This window comes from Nycticebus coucang, chromosome 3 (genome assembly GCF_027406575.1).
Source record: "Nycticebus coucang isolate mNycCou1 chromosome 3, mNycCou1.pri, whole genome shotgun sequence".
Lineage (NCBI taxonomy): Eukaryota > Metazoa > Chordata > Mammalia > Primates > Lorisidae > Nycticebus > Nycticebus coucang.
In genome coordinates this window covers 124,239,528-124,254,346 of record NC_069782.1, presented here as the reverse complement: position 1 = coordinate 124,254,346, position 14,819 = coordinate 124,239,528, and positions in this window count along the sequence as shown.

Genomic DNA, 14,819 nt, shown 5'->3' with positions numbered 1-14,819 from the left:
CTATGTGAGACTTAAGAGGACCCAGCAAGACCGCAGGGATGGAGCCTATGTTGTGGTTTCAGAACACTTTTTGGTAACTTAAAACCTTAAAGTCATGTAATGCAGGCAGAATGGGGACCGAAGACCCAATTCTTGGAAAGGGAAAACACCCCAAGGAAAAGGGAAAAACTGAGAAATAAGCTGAGCAAGGAAGAATAAAAACAGTTTAGCTAGCTTGCTTTTAAACCAGCAGCTTACTTCTCTGAGCAGTTCCAGCTTTTGCTAGAAGCCTGTAAGGGATAGAGCTTGCAAACACCCTGCTGGGTCTGTAAACAGTCTGAAGAAGAGAATGACCATAGAGGAAGCTACATACAAGGCTTCGGGAGAAACACTAACTAGGCCATCTCCTGCCCAGTCAATGGTCAATGAATCCCCAACAATTAAAAAAAAAAAAAAAAGAAAAATACAATAAAATGTTGTCAACCCCTTGTGACGCTACTGTGATGTAGAACACTAGACCTTACCCTTCTGTCTACTTGCAGCTTTGTGCTCATGACCAATCTTTCCACTCCCTATCTTCCCACTCCCCAGTCTGGTAATAAGTACTCTGCTTCTTACTTCTGTGAGGTCCACTTGTTTAGATTCTACAAGAGTAAGATAAGATGGTGATTATCTTTTCTGTGCCTGGCTTATTTCACTCCACACAATGTCCTCCGGGTTCATCCATGTTGCTGGAAATGTCAGGATTTTATTCTTTCTATGCCTGAATAATATTCCATGATATGTGTGTGTGTCTGTGTGTGTGTGTGTGTGTGTGTGTGTACCATACTTGTTATCTTTCATCTGTTTGACAATAGCTTTCCTAATAGGTGTGAGGTGGCTTCAAATTCTGAGTGGGATATCCAAGTGTATTTGAAGCAATCTATTTATGTTGTTCTGTTTATCTAGATGTGTATTCTTTGTCCAATATTATGATCTCTTGATTGTTGTAGGTTTATAAGCTTGAAATCAGGTTGTGGGATTTTCTTGTTTTTTTCTTTTTCAGGGTTGCCTAGATTATTTAAGATTGGAAAAGATTCTGTCATTGTCTATCCAATAGTTTACTGTGATTTTTATTGGGATCACACTGTATCTATTGAAAAAGTTTTTAAGAATTTTCACCTTAATAATACTGTGTCATTAGATCATTCTTGAGGACTGTATTTCCATTAATCTAGATTTTCTTTCATTTTCTTGAATAGTTTTTTAATACAGAACTGTACATATTTTGTTAATTTATACTTGAAAATGACTTTTTCCTTTCTTCCTTATCTTCTTTTCCCTCTCTTCTCTCTTTTTTTAGTCTATCATAAACAGTATTGTATTTATTTCAAATTCTTATCATTCATGATTGGTATATAGAAAGCAATTTACTTTGTGTATTAATCTCTCCTTGGCTTTTTGTTATCTCAGTTCCCATGATGGAAGTGGATAATGGGCTCCACTTCCACTTGATCATTAGTATCCTGTGATCACCCTGCACTGCTCCCTGTGACTGGCATGGGGTACCTGAACCTGCTTCTCTGCCCTCCCTCCAGCCCTGGTATGTGTGTGCATCCTGCTGGCAGAGGGCTGCCATGTCTCCAGAGTGGGCAGGGGCTTTCTTCATGGTGGGACCCATGTGAAGAGGTGCCACTTCTGCTTCACAGGGACTTGGGGCCACATCCTTAGGAGAAAAGAGCACCTGTCTGCAGACCTGATGGCTAAGGCAATAGCTTTAGAATGAAACTTCTCAAAGATGTTTTCTTACCTGGAAGAAAATGTTTTCTTACCTGATAAAAAATAAAAAATGCAAACTATATGCAAAGGCGAAATCACACTATTGAATAAACATAAGGAAGAATTGAAGGCACAAGCCAGGACTGAAGATCAATTGGTGCTTACTCCTGGCAACTTGCAGAATCTTTTCTTTTGTCTTGACTTTGGACAGGCTTATCACAGTGTGTCTTGGAGAAGCTCTATTCGAGTTGAGGTGACCTGGGGTCTGATATCCTCTAAAACAAGTATGTCAGAAACTTTGGTAATATTTGGGAAATTTTCATTTATAATATTCTGCAGAATAGCTTCTATTCCTCTGTGGCATTCTTCTTCTTCTGGGATACCTATAACATGTATGTTTGAATGCATCATGAAGTCCCATAATTCTGTCAATGAATGTTCTGCTTTCTCTCTCTCTCTTTTTTTTTCTGCTTCTTTAACTATCTGAATTATCTCAAGAGCTTTGTGCTCTACCTCTGAGATTCTTTCTTCTCTATGGTCTTATCTGTTATTAATACTTTCTGCTGCATCTTTAAGTTCTCTAATCGACTGCTTCAATTCCTTCAGCTCTGCTATATCCTTTCTATATTCTTTATATTATTCATCTCTTATTTGATTCTGTTTTTGGATTTCCTTTTGGTTATTTCCCTTTTTTTCAGCATTTTCCTTCATTGTTTTCATTAAAACAATGTATTTTAAATCCCCCTTCTGTCATTTCTTTATAGATGGAATCCTCTGCAGTAACTACATTATGGTCCCTTGGAGGAGTTGCTCTGGATTGGCTTTTCATGTTGTCAGGATTTTTCTGCTGTTTCTTCTGCATGAGTGTTTTCTTTTATCTGTTTCCTTGCTCTAATTTTCCTTTCACTTCCTCTTGCTCTTTATTGTGCCTCTGATCTAAGGTTAGATCTAAGGTTATTGTGCCTCTGATCTAAGGTTTTGATGAGTCCTTTTGGTACAGGACTAAAAAGATGAGAAGATTGAAGAACAAGAAATGAAAAAAGATTTTCAAAAAGAAAAAAGATAAAGGTGAGGGGGTGAGTAAAAGGGAATATTGACAAACAGAAGAGAGGCACAGGAAGAGGGAGACAGAGTAATAAAGGTGTACAGTAGGGTACTTTGACTCACACCTTAAAACCCCCCAACCTCTGGGGGTGCTGGCTTGGGTGTTTCCCTTGAGATCAGCAGCTTTTTGCCAGCCTGAGAAGACATGGTATTCCCACCTCCACCAAATAGAGTGGCAAAACAAAAATACTATAAATCAAACCAAAACAAACAAACAGAAAATCTTACTGGATAAAATTGGGGAAAAACCAAATGACAGGGGCAGAAACACTAGCAAAAATGAAGTTCTTGTTATTAAAGAAGGCAACAATGGGATATTATATTTACACTAGAAAAATGAAGAAGAAAAAAATCTAAGGGAAAAATTGGAATAAAAAAAAAAAAAAGAAGAAAAAAACAACCAAATCCCAAAACAAAGCAGTATATATATCTTGCCAAATATTGTCTGGGCAACAGGTGATCTTCTAGGGCAGTGTTTCTCAACCTTCCTAATTGCTGCGTTGTTACAAATGGAAAAAAGGGTTCACTACCCACTGGTTGAGAACTGCTGTTCTGGGGTATGAGATGCTTATCGCAATGCTGATACAGCTCTATAAGATGGAGACTGGAGGCCTCTGCTGACTTATTTGCCCTCAAACCCTGCAGGGTTGAGATCCTGAATCTCTCCTCAATCCACTTAAAAGACACTTTAAACCATTAACATTGGCTAAGCAGAGGCTTTTCCGGGAAAGTATGTATCACTGGAATCTCTCCTGAAGTGACTGACCGCTTATTAGGTGAGCCCAAACCAGCCTCACTCCATGCCCCTGAGGGCAGAGGCTGCAAGGCAGCTTTCCTACTGCCAAACACTGAAAACACCAAACACTGAAAACTCCACTCTTTACGTCTGGTTCAGTCCCAGCCTTTGGCACTGTTCACAGTCACTAGGTCACTCAAGGTCTCCCAGCCTGGGTCTCATGGAGCCTTCAGGGCAGCTCTCTCACAATGGCTGCATGTGGCCACAGCTGAACAATGATAGCTCCTTTCTGGCCCAGCGGCTCAGTCCTGGGTCCTGGATAATGCTTCAAGTCACCCACAATCTCACCCAAATTCTCCCAAGGCAATTCAACCAAGTGCCCAAATCCAGAAAAACAAAACAACCTACAGGAAAGGCCTTCCCTGTCTGCAGTCTCACTGCTGTTGTAGGCACAGCTGCAGCCACCATAGCCTCAGACCTAATGAATGCAACCATTTGCCACTTCTTCACTGCTTTTGTCCTCCTCCTGGGGTCCAGAAGTCTCTTGCTAGTTCCCTGCATCCCCAAAGGGATGTTTCTGGGCAGTGCCCACAAGCTAGAGGTGCCTGGAGTCTTCTTTCCCCAATCTCACTGTACCTGGTTGCAAAGAAGCTGTTACTCGGCTGCCATCTTGCTCTGAATCAACATTTTAGGTTTTAATATGTAAAATCTTTTAATTTCAAAGTGGGCACTGGAAAAAACAAGTTAAAAATATTTACCCCAAAGTACATGTCTGTCATGTACTTTGGATTGCCCCAGAAGTAACATTACAAAGGCTTGCTGAGAATACTTGTCCCAATCTACAGTCTATATGCCAAAAGAAGTGTAATTAGAGATTTGTCTCTAACTCTAAGACTTAGAGGAAATAAACTGCAAAAGACTTAGTGCTCAACAAAGATCATCTGTTGGAAGGAATCTGTGCAATATTAAACACTCTCTGCTGTGTCTCTGTAGATACCTCTGGAGAAATTGGAACCTGAATAAAAATTTTCCAGTAAGTAGTGCGGCTACAACACAGCCTCAGAAGTATCCCCACACCCAACTGATTTTCAGGACTATTCGCTTGAATTGCCCAGAACTTCAGATCAGTTCTATAGAAACTCTTAAAACTAAGTATTATCTTAAGAACTGTGCTAAGGCTATAAATAAGAATACTAACGTTCTCATTGTGCAAACCTTAGCCTACAAACACAGAACTTGTAGATATTTGTAGGTGACTGTTAAATGGTTTCACTCTCTTACTCTGACTTTCTCCCCATCAGTGTAAGGAAGCAAGATTAGTTTTTGAGATATGTCTTCTAGATCCTGCATTCCAGTTAATGGACCCACCCAGACCAAATAACTTGTTCAGCTGGCCTTGGACCCTCTACACAAGCTGCCTACCTGACTTTTTCAAGGCCTCCAGAAGATGACCTTTGATCTCTGTTGTGGCATGCCAGGCCACCTCCTGAGCTACACTATGCCATACTCTGAAGTGTCCCCTTGCCCTGCTTCCTGAAACCTACACACACTCCAGCCACTAACAAGGCTATCCTCAGGACTTGGAGGGAAAGACTTGACTCAAGGAAAAGTGGAGTGGCAAGTAGGGAAATACTATTTGCAACTCCTACAGTGGTCAAATTGTCTGGATTGCATCCTTCCCACATCTAACCTTATCTCCCTGTGAAAAACTAGCAAATTCAAGCTGGATCAGTGGACTGCAGAACTGTGTGGAGATGAGGGTTAAAAACTTGAGTTGTAGGGATGGGAAGTATATTAGACATTTTTATTTGTTGCTGTATTTAGTGTACCCTTATCTTTTTGTCGTTGTTGTTATTATTGCAGTTGTCATTGTTGCTTAGCTGGCCCAGGTTCAAACCCACCAGCCTCCTCAGTGCATGTGGCCTGTGCCATAACCACTGTGCTACGGGTGCTCAGCGGCCCTTGTTGTCTTTTATTAACTGTGCTGCATGTTATTCCCAGTATAACTTTAAACTTACCTCTGCCTGAATAAGTTCAATCCCAGGACAAATGCAGTAAATCACAGTAATTATTTACATTTAAAATCTGTTTCATAGATATGAAATGTAATAATAGGAGTGGGGAATGAAAGCACATATGGTGAAAATAAGAGGGAGTCAGGCAGTCTACCGCAGACATTGAAGCAGCTGGTCTGGTCAGTTTAGGTCTCACCCTCTGTCTCCTATTCTTACTCTATTGTAAATTTAGCTCCAACCCTATCTTGAGTAGTTTAGGTTGATTGATTTAGGGTATTAACTTTTAAATTAATTTCATTGTGTATGAGTGATGGGTTCTGCCAATTATTGTTTAAGATAAGAATTAACATGGTCTTCACTTTGAACTTAAATGTATAAAACTGTAAGATCGGAGCAGTCTTGCAGAGGCTACTCTCACTGTTCTCCAGAATCCTGGCTTTCTGACAAATGAAGTTTGGTGGACCTATCCCTGTCTCTGCGTATTGGCTGACAGTGACAGGCAGCTAGACCCTCTTTGTCCAGTGACACCAGGAATATTAGCAGGCCATACATAATCAGCAAAGACCTGAGAAGGCCCTGAACTCTCATTCCACCTAATTGTGAAGTCCTGGGCAAGCATGAAGTAAAGACCCCTGCCTTGTCTCCTCAGGAGAGCTGTTCCTAGCTACCTAATACCCAAATCAATACTAGATCAAATGGATATTCAGTTGCAAGAAAATGCAACTTGTTTCCTACAAGTTTTTTACATACACTCATTTGAGATGGATCATAGACATAAGCATGACAAACTAAAACTATCAAGCTTTTAATGTGAAATAAAAGAGAAGGAATGTAAGATCTTGAACTCTGCAAATATTTTTTAAAAGAGGACACAAAAGCACCAATGAGGAAAGATTTATAAGTAGGTCTGTGTTTTGGTTCAGGGCTCCTATTCATTAAAAGATACCATTGAAGATAATCAAAGGCAAGCTACATACAGACTAAGGGAGATGCTTGTAAGCACTATATTGACATATGTTTTCACCATTACTTGTGAAAACATGAATGAATCTCATAGACATAATGTTGAGTGAGAGTTCGGACATCAAAATGCACATTCTATAAGATTTTATTTTTATACTTTTCTAGTATAGGTAAACCAACTTGCATTGGCAGATATCAGAAAATGACCTATACTGTGAGATAAAAGGACTTGAAAGGCACATAAAAGAGGCTCCTGGATTTAAAACATTTTCTAGACCTTAATGTGAATTGTACAAGTGAGAGTGTGTAGATGTGTAAAAATTTATGAAGATATACACTTAAGACTATTGCATTTAACTGATGCATTTTATATTTCATCAGAGTGAAAACAATTAGTCATGCAAAAAGCATGGTAAGCATGTGCCTACAGTTCTTTTACTAGGGAGGGTGAGGCTACTAAGAGGCTGAGTCAGGAGGATTGTTTGAGCCCAGAAGTTTAAACCTAGCCTTGGCAATATAGTGAGATCCTATCTCTCAAATACCAAAACAAATGAAATAACCTCAAAAATAAATAAATAAAAAGAATGAGAATAAAAAGCAGACAACAGAAAAAAACCCATGTAAATCTAAAAAGTGGCATTATAGAAAATATGATGAAAATACTAATAGAAAAAAATGAAGAGATGGAGAATACTAGCATAAAGATAAAAAATATGTAACAATATTAAGTGAAAAATTTTGAACTAAAAATACAACAGTTGTAAAGAGATGATGTTTGGGCTTAATAGCTAATATTTCATAGCTAAATAGAGAAATGGCAAACAAAAACTGAGTCAGAAAAAAGATACAGACTGAAAGATAAATGTTGGAAAAAGGCAATGGAGAGGTGAAATTAGACTTTCTGAGGAGAGAAGACACAGTAAGGAAGAAGCAATCCTCTGTCTCTCTCAAACCACAGGATGTAGTTGCTCTCTAAAATTACCTTATCTAAATTGCAAATGGACCCCCTAAAGAGGAACACAATTGCTTTTCACTTTTCTCTGAAATGTTATTAACCAGAGTAGATTAAAACTTCTATCAGAAAGAGAGAGCCCAGGAGAACTTTGAAGTTTGTCCAAACCATCGTTTGTTCTCAGGTCCCATTCAATTTTTAATAATATTCATTCACCAGATAATGTGTGCCTCCCAGGTCCGTTCATTCCCCTAAAATAATTTACTCCTGTGACCCCCTCCCCTTCTCCTGTGAAGAAGGGTACAGAAGCATCTGGACTTCATTAGGTTATCAAGTATCAGTCTCCTGCAATTCTATGCCCATGGAGTACATTTTGTATGCCATTTTCTCTTGGTCATCTACCTTGTGTCAGTACATTTTCAGTGAGCTTCCGGAGGGCAGCTTTCCCTTGGTCACTACACATCCCTGCAACCTGGATGCCTGTTGGGGACAGAGGACTATAGCTGGGAGACTGAAATCATTGTCCTTGCCCTGTATAGAAATGTTTGGTTATGTCTCCACCAATTCAGCTTTAAGTTGGAAAAGTTTATGTTCATTCAGTACTTGCAGTGGTTCTCAACCTGTGGGACGCGACCCCTTTTTAACAATGAAAATTCATTGAGGCATTAGTTGAGAAGCACTGCTCAAGAGGAACTTGAGAACTATTCTTTCCTACACTAAACCTGGAATGAGAGAGGATACCTGGAAAAAGTGAGGTCTAAAAGAAAAGAGGTCTCAAGGAGACTCCAAGGATACACCTGTGAGGTCCTTCCCTTGGTGAGTCAGCTCTTACCCTGTTTCCCCGAAAATAAGTTTATTTTAAGGTGTGCTCCCAAAGATGCGCTAGGTCTTATTTTCAGGGGACGTCTTATCTTTCCTGTAAGTAGGTCTTATTTTCGGAGGATGTCTTATTTTCGGGGAAACGGGGTAGGAATTTGTAGAAATTTTCTGGGACCTGGAAACTAACACTGCTTCTGTAAAAGCCCATGGTTCTGTAAAAGCTGGAGCCCATTTTTCCAGCTTGATTTAAACTGACCAATGAGAAAGGTACCCATGGGCTAGTACTTTTTGACTGGGGATAAAAAGAAGACTAAGCCAATAGGAGAGCATGGCCATTTTGAGACTTTTACCAGCTGTCTCTCCACTGGCTGTAATAACACCCTTCCTCTTTTAAACACAGTGTTTGGGTACTCTTTCTGTCTATTGGGACTTGTCTTCCTGCAACAGGAATACCTTGTGATTTGGAGAATTCAGAAAGACAAAACAAAAGGATCCCAGATTCCTAACCCCTGATGAGAGGACTTCCACAGTGACCACTGAAAACTGAGTAATTCACACAGGAAAGTTCATCTCAGTCACTCTCATGCAGAAACTCAGCTTGAGTCTGACAAATGTACAATCTGTTCCTTTGGAATTTCTACACATAAAGCCTGGTTCCTTTTGTCTTATTCTTGTTCATGGCTTTGTTGATGGGAAAGAAGCCATACTCTGTAAAATAATTTCAGGATGTTTATTCTGAGCCAAATTTGAGGACCATGACCTGGAGCCACACCCAAGAAGCCTTGAGGAAGTGGACTGGTGGTGGTGGGGTTACAGTTTGATTTTGTACATTTTAGGAAGACAGGAATTACAGGTGAGGTTATAAACTAATATGTGGAAGACATACAGTGGTTTGGCCTGAAAATGTGGGCATCTCAAAGTGGAGGCCCAGCAGTAATAGGTGGGTTTAAAGATTCTTTGGCTGACAATTGGCTGAAAAAGTTAGGCTGTTGAATAGACCAGGAGTCAGGGTAAAGAAATGCTTGAGTTAAGAGAAGGGTTTATTAATCAGAGACAAACTATGGTTGTAAGTGAAAGGGGAGGCACTTGATCGTCAAAGATCTCACAGACCACCAAGACTTGTACGAAAGGTTTTTATTGGCGAGGAAGGGATGCTGCAGAGCAGCACCAAGGAGGAGAGAAAAGGAGAGAGAGGGGAGAAAAGAGAGAGAGAGAGAAAGGAGAGGGGGAGAGAGGAGAGACCGAGAGAGACAGGAAGAGAGAGGAGAAGAGAGGAGAGAGAGAGAGCACGCGTGCGAGAGAGAGCTATATAGATTCGGTTAGGGGAAGTCTTAGAATGGTGATGGGATGGTAGAATAGCCAATAAGGAATTACTTCTCTGGCCGGAAGAGGCATCAGGGGCAGGCCTTAAGTTTGAAATTTTCAGTGGGTAGATAATCTTGGTCTGTAGAAAGCAGGAGGGGCTTTTTTGGGGGAGGGGCTTTCTCTGGGGGCAATTACCTAACAGTATGCCCAGACTGAAGTGGTTTGTGAGGCATTTTGAGGACCTGCAGGTTTTCTTGCACAGCTGTAAGCCTGCTAATGAGTCACAGAGAACATCTCTTAGAGGACAGGGAGGCATGATGAGGCAAGTCTGGTCTCCTTTCTCATGACTAGCAACTCAATTTTAGAAATCCCTTTGGACAAGAGGGGGGTTCAATTAGTCCAGATGCTTGGGGGAAGCCTTAATATTTTAGTTTAGTTCACAGGTAGAAGAGTACCTGGAATATAGTAAACTCTTTATAACATTTGTTGGGAGAATGAATGGGTCACACCCTGTGAAGGACAGACTGCCTTTTGCCTTTGAGCATCCAGTCTTCTGTCCATTAACCCATGATGTCAATGATGACATTGATACAGGGTTCCCCCACTCAGGGCTGGACAGGAACCCGGCAACCCCCACCTCATTCTCTAGGCCTGGGTGAGCTTAGAAATCAGACCTCCATCTCTAGGCACAAACAGGCCACCCTTTCCAGGTCACATCCTCTAGGTTCTAGCAAGGTCAGGAAAGCAGCCTGAAAGGTTCTGGAGGGTTCCTCCTTGAGGAGAAAGACACACCCTAGTTCCTTGCCTGAGGCAAAAACTGCAAGAGCCACATTCCTATGCTAATTTTAGGATCCTTTCCTTCCCTAGATCTCTGGGCAATTGAGGAGTACTTCCCCCAAACCCCTGCCTGCAAGATGGGATTTGAACTCCCTGGGCTGAAAACTCAGGGCAGCTTTTCACTTGGATTCCCCTTTCCACTGCCGGAGGTTCTGGTCCCCCTCTTTTGCTTCACTCTTCTTTGGCTTACCATGCTTAACCATCTTCCTCCCTGACAGTAAACTCTGTCCTGTCACTTATGCCTGTGGTCTGTGGTTTCATTCTTCCAACCCAGAGAACAAGGATTCAGCATAGAGAGAAATTCTGGCAATACCAGTAGTTGGACGCCAGGCTCCCACTGCCAATCCTGGTTTTGCATTCTTGAGTCTACTGTACACCCCCTTTCCCCCCCAGGAATCTTCCCATTATAGTGGCTAGACAAGATCTGCAAGGTGCTGGAGTCTCCCTTTCAACACCCCTGCCTAAGAAACATCTGGACCTCCTGGGGCTATGCTCTAAATCAGGGGGATATCAAACTACAGCCTGCAGGCTGAGTCTGGTCACTGGTCTATTTTGTAAAGTTCTTAGGTAAGAATTATTTTAAATATTTAAAGAGAGTTATAAAGAAGAAAACAAAGAATGATATGCCACTGAGACAGTATGGCTCACAAAGCCTTCAGTACTGACTATCTCACTGCATACAGAAAACGTTTGCCTTGGTGTGGATGATCCTCCATCACAGGAGGCCACCCTGCTGACCACATGCACCAGGCGCCCTGCTGAGCACACTGACTCATTTCCTTCCCTTTTTTGATCCTGAGGCAGGTGTGATTACTGTCTCTTGCAGAGATGGGGAAACTGAGTGGCACAGAAACAAATTCACTTGCTAGAGCTAAAAAAGTGGCAGAGTCACTATTCAAACTCAGGCATCCTGGCTCCTTGTGCTGTTCAACTGTTGCAGGAATATGAGGCCCATTGGAAAGAAAGAGCACCCAAACACTGCATTTAAGAGGAAACAAGGATTTTATTCAGCCAGCAGAACAAACAACATAAAAGAATTCAAAATGGCTACACTCTCCAGCTGTCTTGGTTTTTCCCTTTTTTTTTTTTTTAATCTCCAATCAAAAAGTTCCAACCCATGGGTACCTTTCTCATTGGTCTGTCGGCATCAAGCTGTAGAAGCAGGCTCCAGCTTTTACAGAATCTCACGCTTTCACCGAAGTGGAAGCAAGAGTCAGCCTCCAAGTCCCAGGAAGTTAAGTTTTTACAAATTCCTAAGAGCTGAGTCACCACAGGAAGAACCTGGCAGGTGTATTCCTGGGGTATCCTTGAGAAGACCCCTATTCTAGGTATTTTCTTTAACAATCTCTTAGTGAATTTACAAAAGACTATGCTTACATTAGTTTCTTTTTGAGAGGTGGTATAAAGAGTGACATTTTTATTTGATTACATGTAGATCCTGATCTAAATGTATCATGTTCTTGTCTGTGGAATCTGGACATAGTGGTCTTTCAAGACTGAGGTCGGGTCCCCATCTTCCTTGCTAAGCTCATAGACCTGCTGTTTGCTTATTAGCCTTGTCTTTCTGCAGTGACAAAAGCTGGGGAGGGAAGCCTTTGACTGTCAGCCCCTTCCTTCTCATTTCCTCTGAGATTGACCCTTTCTTCTGCAAGACTGAGCACAGTTCATCACAGCAGTGTAGGAGACAAAGCAGCACTGGGAGTTCTGTGTTTGAGCTGTACATGTGCATGGCCCCTAATCTGGGATCTCCCTCTCCTTTGGTCTGATGTCTGTCTTAAATTATAGTTGACAAATATAGTATATGTTTTTTCCCTAAATTATAATTGGCAGATGTGTCAGCTGTCTTCCTAGCTTCAGATTCCAGCTTTACATTTTTTTTTTTTAATTTTATTTTATTGTGAAATCATAGCTGTGTACATTAATGAGATCCTGGGGCACCACACACTGGTTTTGTAGACCATTTGACATATTTTTATATCACTGGTTAACATAGCCTTCCTGGCATTTTCTTAGTTATTGTGTTAAGACATTTATATTCTACATTTACTAAGTTTCACATGTATCCTTGTAAAATCCACCATAGGTGTAATCCCACCAATCACCTGCCCTCCGCCCATCCTCCCCCTCTCCCCCTTCCCCATATTCTTAGGTTATAACTGAGTTATAGCTTTCATATGAAAGCCATAAATTAGTTTCATAGTAGGGCTGAGTATATTGGATACTTTTTCTTCCATTCTTGAGATACTTTACTAAGAAGAATATGTTCTAGCTCCATCCATGTAAACACGAAAGAGGTAAAGTCTCCATCTTTCTTTAAGGCTGCATAATATTCCATGGCGTACATATACCACAATTTATTAATCCATTCGTGAATCGATGGGCACTTGGGCTTTTTCCATGACTTAGCAATTATGAATTGGGCTGCAATAAACATTCTGGTACAAATATTTTTGTTATAATGTGATTTTGGTCTTCTGCGTATATACCTAGTAGAGGAATTATAGGATTGAATGGCAGGTCTATTTTTGGACCTCTAAGTGTTCTCCACACATCTTTCCAAACAGCTTTACATTTTATTAAGTGGACATGGAGGTATACCTGAATCTTCTCAGGGTCACTAAGCTGCAAATATTGCTATTCTAAAGTGTTTTTTGAAGATTAAATTCTCTAACAAGGTAAACCTAACAGGATTAAATGATCTAACTGGTGCAGAAGGGCCACTAAAATATTTGTTCATTCAATCTTGTGATGTGATGTGGTCTTTCTCTTTTTCTTGATTTCTAGTTTTAAACCATTGTGGTCAGAAATTATACTTTATATGATCTGCAGTGACAAAAGAGCATCCAAACACTGCATTTAATTAATTATTAATTAATGAATACATTAATTCTTAAATGTATTAGAACTTGTTTTGTGGCTACTATAGTTTGGATGTTTGCCTCCCAAATCTCCTGTAGAAATTTAACTCCCAATGTTGAGGTTGGGCCTAATAGGAGGGTTTTGGGTCATGAAGGCGGATCCTTCCTGAGGGATCCTTCCTATCCTTGTGGTAGCGTGTGAGTGAGTTCTTGCTCTATTAGTTCCCACCAGAGCTAATTGTTACCAAGAGCCTTTCTGCTTCCACCATGAGTGGAATTAGTCTGAGGCCCTCCCCAGAAACAAATGTTGGCACTATGGATCATGTATAGCCTGTAGAACTACAAACCAAATAAATCTTTTTTCTTTATAAATTACTGAACCTCCGCCAGCAACACAACAGACTAAGACAGTGGACTGTCACGTGATCTCCCCTGGAGAGTATTGCATGTGCTATTGAGAAGAATGTGTATTCCTCAACTGTTGAGAGGAGTGTTTTGTAAATATCTATTATGTCTGTTTGGTCTATGGTGCTGTTTAAGTCTGATGTTTCTTTGTTGATTTCTTTTTGTTGTTGTCTAGAGGATCTGTCTATTTTTGAAAGTGGGGTATTGAAGTCCCCTGTTATTTTTGGATTTCAATCCATCTCTCCCTTTAGTTCCAATAATAATTTGTTTTATATATGTAGTCCTCTGGTGTTGGCTGAAAATATACTTACAATTTTTATGTCCTCCTCTTTAGTTGCTCCATTTATCACATTGTATAGTGATCTTGTGTCTTTTCACAATATTGACTTAAAGTTTACTTTATGTGATATAAATATGATTTGCTTTTGGTTTCTGTTTGCATGGAATATCTTTTTCCATCCCTTTCCTTTCAGTCTATTTGTAGTCTATTTCAGTGCCTGTGAGAGGACGTGTTCCCTGACTTTCAGGTGGTCCTTTTTGGAAAGAAAGTGTGGCAGAGGCAGGATATCTTGCCCTTCTTTCTGTGATGGTATCTTGGGCTTCCATGAACCACAGAGGTTTTGCTCTCCAGCATATTTCTTCAGTCACTCTGGTCAAGATATCATTCATTCATTGCTGTGGTTCCTTTTTGTGGGAGACATGAAGACATTAGATCTCTACTGAGCCATCTTCCTGATGTCACTCTGTAGATCTAGTCTTTTCTCTTAATCCCCCTTAGGACTTGGTGGATCCAAATTTTTTCTTAATCCAGTGTAGAAAAATTCTCTTGAATACCCTTTGTTTTCATAAGTGTACGAACATTTTCTTCAATTTATTTTGCTCATTTTTGTTTGATTATTTTTCTTTTTCTTGAAACTCTACCAATTTATTAGAGCCTCCAGAACTACTTTTCATGTCACCTAATTTAATTTATAATTGCAATATTTATTGCTTTGTAATCTATTGGTGGGAAATTCTTGATTTTACCCTCTTGCTGAATAAATTGAGCTGTAGATAAATGTAATTTATTATTCAGGATATTTTATTTC